Genomic DNA, 9,572 nt, shown 5'->3' on the forward strand with positions numbered 1-9,572 from the left:
CTGCTCCAGCGTGGGTCCCCCATGGAGTCACAAGTCCTGCCAGCAAACCTGCTCCAGCCTGGGCTCCTCTCTCCACAGGGCCACAGGTCCTGCCAGGAGCCTGCTCCAGCGCAGGCTATCCACGGGGTCACAGCCTCCTTCAGGTGCCTCCACCTGCTCTGGTGTGGGGTCCTCCATGGGCTGCAGGTGGAATCTCTACACCCCCTCATCCTTCCTCCATGGGCTGCAGGGGGACAGCCTGCCTCACCATGGTCTTCACCATAGGCTGCAGGGGGATCTCTGCTCCGGTGCCTGGAGCACCTCCTCCCCCTCCTTCTGCACTGACCTTGGTGTCTGCAGAGTTTTCTTACATCTTCTCACTCCTCTCTCCGGCTGCAAAAGCTACTGCTATTTTTTTTTTCCCTTCTTAAATACATTATCACAGAAGCACTACCACTGTCGTTGATTGGCTTGGCCTTGGCCAGCGGTGGGTCCATCTTGGAGCCAGCTGGCATTCACTCTGTTGGACCTAGGGGAAGCTTCTAGCAGCTTTTTGCAGAAGCCACCCTGTAGCCCCCCCACTACCAAAACCTAACCTTGCCACACAAACCCAGAAATCTCCATCCTCGCATGCTCTGAATGCATGTACCCCCCCATCCTGATATACTTTCATTCACTGATTGCTTGTTTGTTTGCTTTTTTTCCTTAAAATCTATTGCACAGCTACTGGAAAGGGAGTTTGGGCCTGATAGGCATTCTTTAGTCAGGCAGACCCCTTCCCTCTCCTCACCTTTCCCATCAGGAGAGGGCTGTCTCAGAAAGGAGCGTGACCTGAAGGTGTCCCCGGCTGGACTCCTGTGTTTGGCCAGGTGCTGGTGGAGAAGCCAGCGCCTCCCTGAGTACAGTGACTTTTGGCTGGGATACCAAATTGAAATGCTCCTCGTTTCTGCAAATGGCAGAAAGTGGGAAGATAACTGGCAAAATACCTGTTGCTTACCTGATAGATACCACATCTCACTGACACCTTCTGCGGGTGAGACTGAATGCCGTACAAACAGAATAGACCATGGGGCTGACAAAACAAGTCTCCACACGCAGACTTGTGTGCAAACAGCGCTCAGTTCAGTACCTGGCATGGACGTGGTTGGTGGAGACCAGCTCTTAGTGAACTGGCAAGTTGGTAACTGTTCCTGTGCAGAGAGAATATTTTACACCTATAAACATCCTTGTATGTAACTGGAGATTTTGGCTAAGCAGCAGCTGGTGCCTCCTCAGTCATACAGCAGGATGACCTGAGGACAGAGTCCTGTTAATGGCCTGGTTTGGCTTATGCAGTGTTAATTACAGATACACAATGAACAGACGCGTATCTTCAAGGACACCACCTGACCTGCACTACGCTGATGTGTCAGCAAGCAAACAGCATAAAGCACCACTCTACTGCCCCAGAGAAACCAGACACTGAGCTAAGCAACCTTGTTCTGCTTATTCAAATGAAAACAGGGAAAAAAGGAAGGTTTGATTTTCACCACGTGTGTAAAATCAGAGTAATGGGCCCATCACCTTTCAGTGTGGCTGTGTATCCTGCAGTTTGGAGTAGCTACAAGAAGTACTTGCGCATCCCACCCCTTACACTCCACTGTGACACTGAAAGTGTTTAGATGTCTGTATGTACCCATGTGTATATATCAGCAGGGGAACACGGGAAATAGTTCTTCTTTGCAAGCATGGCCAGTAATCAATTTGGAATAAACTCCAAAATCAACAGCAGCCATCTTATCACTCCCAGCCCTCCCCACTGTGGGCAGTTTCCACCTCTTCTATTAAAAGACAGCCATACAAATTAATGATGCAGGATTGGGCAGAGGAAAATGGAGGGGGTAGATAAGGGAAGAAGGAGTGGAGAAAATGGGTATGAACTTCTTGAATTAGCTCTTCTGATGCTTGGGGGTAGTTTTTGGCAATATCTGACTCTCTTACATTCTCTGCTATATCTGGAACTGGTTGCACAGCAATCTCTAGTAGTGTGGTGGGGATAAGCCAGGGGTTTCTTACCTGATTTGTCTTTTTATTACATTATCACTTGTGAAAAAATTATATGGATCAAATGGGTTACTCCTCAGTGGTCCTTTATAAAATGACAAATTTGATAGCATTGATTTCTATTATTTGTCCTACAGTACAAGATGGGGGAGAAGGACTGTGTTCATTTGAGTACAAGATAATTGTCCCTTGAGCAGAGCATTATTTGTTATTGTTGTTGTTGTTCTTGTTATTTTAACAAATAATTTTGAAGATGTGCCAAGTTCTGCATGTATAAAACTGCAAACTATCTGTGTCTTTGGTTTTACTGTTCCCTCTGCTGGCTTTTTATTCTCTATATATCAGCTCAAACTTCTATTTTTCACTCTTAAGATCTATCACAGCAGAGTCCCACCTTGTGCTTTTCTTATACATGCTGATGGCACAGGCCTGTGCTCTGCCAGCTATATAAATTGGAAATTTAAGGTCAAGTTTTCTTCAAATACGTTTGTGCTTTATCTTGGGCTGCCAAAACCAGAGGAGATCCATCTAAGACTCTGCAAGGCCACTTGGTTACCATACCTCTTCCTGGCCTCCTCCCTGAAATTTGCATCTCTCAGTATGCTCATAGAGCACATCAGCCATAATGATGCCACTGTTACCTCATGCTTCATGCATCTGCCAGGGGAATCCATGTGACATTTCTTACCATGTTTCGAGCTTATCTCCCATGATGATGCGTTTACATGAACTAATTTTATGTCCATAAACAGAGCTGTTGACATTTATGGTCTCATCCCTGTGTGATGTAAACCGCTGGACATTCAGGACCTCTGGCCATAAGCTATTTGGGGCAGGAAACTTCATTATCTTCTGTGTCTGTGGAACCAGTCACACCAGGACAGATCCCAGCTACAGGCCCAGCATGTTATAAGATCATGAATAATAAAGACCGATAAGGATGGAAGACACTATTAAAAGAGTATCATAGGCTACAAGTATTTCCTTATGTATCTGCACAGACTTTGCAGTTGCTTCTCTGAGCTGAATATACTCTGCCAGGCAACTGCAGATTTATGTTCCATTCTCCACATCTGAGAAGTTTTTCAATGTTGTTATTTCATTAATTAGTTTCAATGATACTTTTTATCCCATTGTGTTTTTAAATAACCTTTTTATAAATCCTAATTGAGGTTTCTACATAATTCTTAAGAGATTTTAACGTCTTAAATAAACTATTTCAAGACTTTCTTAGTCTTTGCAGCATCTCTGCAAGGCAAGTAATTATTCTCAATTTTACTGAGGGAAAACTTGATGAGAAGAATTTAATTGACTTATTCAAGACTACAAATTAAATTTGCAGCCAAGCCAGAATTAGACTCTGCATGGCTCCTAACAGCATCCAGATCTTCAAACCCTGGTTTTTCTAAAACTTGTTTTGGTACTTAATTGTTTGGGGGGTGAATTATCGAAAGAGAGGCAGTAAAATTAGCATATGTTTTTCCAGTTATGGTATTAAAACCAAAGCTAAGCCAACTAGGGCAACTTTGTCACATAAAGAGCAATACTTGACCTCTTTCTCAGAGCAAAGGTGGTACGGGCTTGCTTAGGAATTAAGCAGCTGTATTCTCCAGCTGTGCTGCGTATTGCCACGCAGTCTAAAATGAACCAATATGTTCTTCATTCCATGACAGCTTTAGGTAGAAATGAGGCAAGGCAGCTTGCTAACAGTAACTTCTTTGCTTGGGAGGCAGCACGGCTTTTTTGTGAGCACAGAGAGAAGATGAGAAAGAAGGAGCAGGTTACTCCTGTATTACTAACAGCTTCATCCTCCTTTCATCAGAAATTGTAATGCCCGTTATTTTAGCCATGTATCCACAGAACTGTAGTGATGCTCTTTTCTCTTGCACCACGCTGCAACTCATTTGGATTCTCTTTTAACCCTGTTGACAACTTACTCTGATTCTGACCTGAACAAGAGAAGAAGAGAAACTTTTCTCAGAGCAAAAATAGGATTTTGCTGCCCTAGAACATCTCCTGTATGAGGTGGCTCAGGAGGCAGCCTGCATGAGAAGGAACTGAAAAAGTCTCAATTTGGGTTTTCCTTTTTTTCTGGTTCTGAGCTAGATGGTGAGGTCTTAGGTAGTACTCATAAGTGTGTGTATTTTCTGGTCTTCAGCCTTGGCCCTGCTGTGCAAAAGAAACGTGTCCTGCCACAGCACAACTGAACTGCCTCCTCTTCCATTCACTTAATGACTTTTCGCACTGGGAGCAAAGTGTTTTAAAACCATATTCCTGTGCCTGTCCCACCTCCTGCTATACTCAAGTGATGAGCTGCGGTAACACTACCCTCACAGCATGCCATGTAACGCTCAGCACCCCATCAACCTCATGGATTTCACAGCTCTTTACACATAAATGACGCCTAACCCCAGCCCTTTGAGGTAGTGGTGAGCCACATGTCACAGAATAGGAAGCTGAGGGACAGCTGTGGGAAGTGACTCGCCCACAGTCCCCTGGAGTAGGGCAAGGAAATCTGATTACAGAAAGGGTTCTCAAAAGCTCTCCAAGTGTGAGCTGCTGCCAAAATTCACAAAGGCAAAGTAGTTTAAAAGCAAAGCTCTTTATTGAAGAAGTGCCCAGATTTTTTCAAGACTGAAAGAATTTGTCTCAAGGCAGGTGTGTCCATGGGGACTCGTTTTAGTAGCGCTGAGGAATGTGTGTGGAAGGGATTGGCAGCTTGCCATGGAGCAGAAGAAAGAGAAACTCATGCCCATTACTACGCTCCCTTTTACTGTCTTCTCTTTTGTTTGTTGGGTTTTTTTTTTCCTCTTTGCTCTGTGGTATCCTTCCTCTCTCCTCCTCAGAAATCCCTTTGTAATATACCCCTGGCTCTGGCTTTCTTGATTGCACTCACCCTCACCTTGTGCCTGAACCCTCCTAGTTCCTTACACTCAGTTCGCTTCCCTTGGAGCCAGAGAGATGATCAAACACACAGTCCAGACGTGCACCCACATCTGAGTCAGCAGCTATCTGCACATGCGGGAAGTGGCCGTGGGGATCTGGCCCGCAGGATCTGGGGAGGTTGGCAGAGCAGGCATCAGCTGTGCTCATCCAGCTCACCTCCTTTGTGCGCACCGTTTGACAGCGTTTACAAAGTGACTTCCAGAAAAACTTGTCAGGGACAGAGTAGGTGCCACAGAAATCAGGAAAAAGAAAATTAAAACGTCATCTGGGGTCCTCAAGTAGCCTGCTTCGTTCTGGAAACAGAGACTGTGCTGCCCTGCCACATTACTGATGTATGTGATGTACAAATGTGGACCACAGCCAGGTCATCTTTGCTCAGGTGTCATTTTTGGAAGATCAGAAGATGGCTCCATACATTTTACGATAGGAGGAAGGAACAGGAAAGGATAGCAAAGTATTTTGCACAACTGTGAAGAAAGAGGCAAAGGCAACATGGAGGAAGGTGTTGGAAGTGAAAGAGAAACAACGAGAATTTGTGTTTTCCTTTCCAGGAGTCAGTGCTGAAGGATGAGGACACAGCTGGTGGCCTGAAAGCATGTGGAGGATGGCAGCTAAAGAGCTGACTGTGAGCTCTCAGGAACGGGGGAGCCGAGATCAATCCTCCCTGGTGCGACAGTCTCTCAGGGGCAGTTCTGACAGAGCCATGGGATGCCTGTGCATTTTCTTGGATTACTGAAGGAGTAAGCCTTGTGAGGGCCTAGGATCTGAGCAGAACTAGAAGCAGGTGTTCATGCTTGGGAAGTTCAGGAGATTGACCGCACTGTTAATCAGAATACCAGGTGCAAAATGAACCCTCACACATTCACTGCCCCAGAAATGACCCTATTCCCAATCCAGAAAATGTTCCCTCCCTATTTCAGGCTTTACATTACCTCTTAGTCCTGGGCCTCTCCTGAATGCACTTGGGTATTCACGCTTGGGTCCATTATGAGCAAAGGTCATTAAACCCTGTCATGTACAATATGTCTAGCTGGAGTTTCCTTAGGCCCTCAGAGAAGGAAAAAAAGGGCCTCCATGACACTTCTCCTTGGCAATAGCCCAAACAGCCTCTGCCTCTGGGCTTGGTCTGTAAGAAGGGTATTTTCCAAAACCGGATCACATGTAACTTTCTATGACCTTGTAGCCTTTGCTTTACTTTTATGAATGAATCTCTATTAAAAGCGGGGGGTAAATGTTTTTCCTTTGTCCCTCTTTCAGTTTACAAATTTGTCTTCTCCTATAGCCAGCTGTTAAAAGATTGGTTCTGCCCCTGCTTTCACCTTTCCTGTTTTATCAGCTGAGACGTCAAACTGAGGGCCTGACCACTTGGTGTTAAAGATCCATGGCTCTTTTTGTAAGGCAGTGGCCTGGCCAACTCTAGACTCTAAATGCTGCCTTGTCTTACAGTTTGAGTTAGCCTCTCACACCCTAAATTGCATGGCGTCGTTGCCTTGAGCAATGAACAGCTTCTCCGTCCTAATTCAGGGGTGACAGCAGTTAAAGCAATAGGTGAAAGAAGCTGCGTGTTTCTGACGTATGAGCACTGCTGAGAGGCTTAATTTTTTTAGCTCTTGCAAATTATTTGACATCCATAGATGAAAAGGGCTGTAGAAATGCTTATCATGGCTTATTATTTTGGTCCTGTTGCTATTCTTATTTCTACTGCCCCTGTGCTAATTTATCTTCTTTTCTGCAAGATTTCACCTTCTTGCTCTACACCTGCCTCAAGAAGAGGCAGAAATTGCCAATAAAAAAACCCCAAACAAACATTGCCTAAACCAGAGATGGCAGATGAACTGCTCCAAAGAGACACAGCAAAACTCTTCCACTCTGCCCGTGCCATAACTAAGCCCATTAAGCACCTCCCCACAGATAACTACAGCTGATCAGAGGTGTTCAGCTGTGCTTGTGATGACTTCCCAGCCTGCAGTGGCTGCAGGTACCTATCTGCTATCAGAACTGTTCTTCTGGCTGGAGAAGGACAAACAAGACTATTTGCTGGGACCGCGGTGGGGGGCCAGCTTGTAGGTGGAGATGTGATGCAGGCAGGATGATGAGGTTGGGCAGGAAGATGTCACGGGGTGAAGTGTGGTATAGGGAGTAGGTGGGAATATGAGGTGGAGGATGTAGCATGAACGAGGTGACATTCCGTCCGAGAAAGGTAACGGTACAGTTTTGGGACCCTGCTCTGTGGAGGTATGGTATATGGTTGGGTGGTTTTGGAGAGTGATGGACAGTGACTACTCCGAGTCATCTCAAAATACATTTTAAAAAAAAAACAAACAAACTAATGTTCCAGAATATTTTGACAACTTCCCCTCAGAACACAGAGCGGCTCAAATGGCTGCTCTGTAGTGACCTCTAGGGTACATTTGCTTTCGAGCATGCTGCAACCTTAGATGACCTGGAAAAAACAGCTTCTCCCAAATAGATTATACAGACCTACTTTCTCTTCTAAGACTGGCTTGTGCCATTGCCAGTCTCAATGTCTTTCTCCACATAATGCCTTAGGCAGGGCATGTATGGAGAAGAGAGGATTGTTATCTCCAGTTCGCTGGTGCATCAAAGGAAGTTGCAGATGCTCCACATGGATCTGATCCAATACTCTTTGAAGTCAATGAGAACCCTTCCCTTGACCCGTCATTCAGTTCCTCTCTCTCAGTAGCTCCTTATGCAAATCGTAGTCTATTTTGTGTGTGTCTCCAACAAAATCAACATGTTTCTCCCAAGCATATCCCTTTGTGGAACCTGATAGCAAACCTTTCAAAATTCTTGGCGTTCTCTTTTTCTGATGAAGTGTGACTTGAAAGCAGATTAGCGCTATCCAAAGGAGAAGAAGAAGCAAGCCCTGACCCTGCAAACCTATGGAAGCACCAATTACTGACGGCTATTATCACTCTGACTGCAGTAGGACTGCTCACCTGGGTAACAGCCGGGAGGAATAGCCCTCAGATAGGGACCTGCTGAAAATCAGGCACAATGCAAATGAATGCAGGCCACTTGACAGCAGAAGGCTGTCAGGAAGCCAAACTGGAAAGAGCTGGCCAAGCCTACAATGAAATTGTCCGCATTTGCTAAAACAAATAAATAAATAAAATCATGGATGGAAGTATAGACTACACAAGTCTGAGAAAACTCAGGATGAAACTGTTAAAAAATTACACCAAAATTTGCAGTAGCGGCTAAAACTAAAAAAATGGGCAGTCCTACTTGTGATGACTGGGATGCAATCCTAATGCTCTGTGCCTTTTAAGATACTCCTTATGTATTCATGTGCCAACAGCACCCCCCTCTTAACAATTAAAAATCCGGGATACGGATTAAAGCGATAGCAGGTGGCAATCTAATTGCTATCAATCTTACATCTGAACCTCTCATTTGTCACATAAATTCAACAACAGCTGGCTCTCAACCCTGGTTATCCTCACGGCTATTATGACAGGTTCAAAGAAGGTATGGATGTTGGATCCTCATCTGCAGGCTGACAAGGAGCAAGGGGAGGAGAGGGTGTCCTCCACAGTGACGAGATGAAGGGGGCACCAGCAAAGCCCCCTTTTCGTTCTCCTCACAGAATTCATTCACAGTGGGACTTCGTGTTCGTTATCTGGTACCAGCTTCTTCATCGGATTCATGCTGAATCAACGTGGGCTGAAGAACATCCACAGCCAGGAACCCACAAACCACTGAGGCAGCAGCACAGCAAACGGGAAGCGCTGTTCTTAGCAAGAATTAGCGTGAAAGCAAATTTGAACCGTTTCAGGGCTGGTTTAGTCATATCACAATGTTTCAGGCATTGCTGTGCCTTGGTGAGTCTGTTTTTTGGGGTGGTTTTTTTGGACAGGGTTTAATCTGGTTTGGTGTGCAGCGCTGTGGAAAGGCAAGGGGTGGCCATGGCAGGTCGGGGGCTCACCGAGAAGCCCGGCTGTTGGCCGCCCAGTCCCGAGTGTGGGTTTTGGTGGCGTGGCGGGGCCTTCGTGCCCAAGCCCGGAGCCGGGCAGCCTGCGGGAGCGCCATGACAGGGCCGTTCCCTATCAGCGCCGTTCCGCGGGGCGTCACAAGATGGCGGCAGAGCCCTGAGGCCGGACCCTCACGTCTTTCCCCTACCCGGCCGGTTTTTCCCTTGAGTTATTACCAAAACTGGTAGAAACTGGCATGGAAAAGGGTGGGTTAAACCCTTGTTTTGCGTTGTTTGGGGGTGTCTGTGTTCACGCTCAACTGAAGCTTGGTGCACCATAGTTTCCTTAGGAACAGGTCACACTTCAGCCAGGGATTGCAAGGTCTAGGCACAAATTTATTTGTAGTCTTGAAAGGTGTCTCTGTGGGATTGGCCTCTGGAGTTCAGAGGAGGAGGCCGTGCTACCTGTGTCTTCTGGCATTTTTGTAGGAGACAGTGACATTTGGCTTGAAATACAGAGGGGCAAAGTTTGGGTAGGGAGAGAGAAGAGGGAGCAAAAGATGGTGACTCCAGGCATCAGGTTAGGTGTCGAGGGCAGAGGGGAGTCTAGGGCAGAGGAGGGAGGGAATGAGGCACTCACTGAAGTGGGCAGGGGCTTCAGCAGGTAACT

Source organism: Grus americana, chromosome 2, assembly GCF_028858705.1.
Source record: "Grus americana isolate bGruAme1 chromosome 2, bGruAme1.mat, whole genome shotgun sequence".
NCBI classification, from domain to species: domain Eukaryota; kingdom Metazoa; phylum Chordata; class Aves; order Gruiformes; family Gruidae; genus Grus; species Grus americana.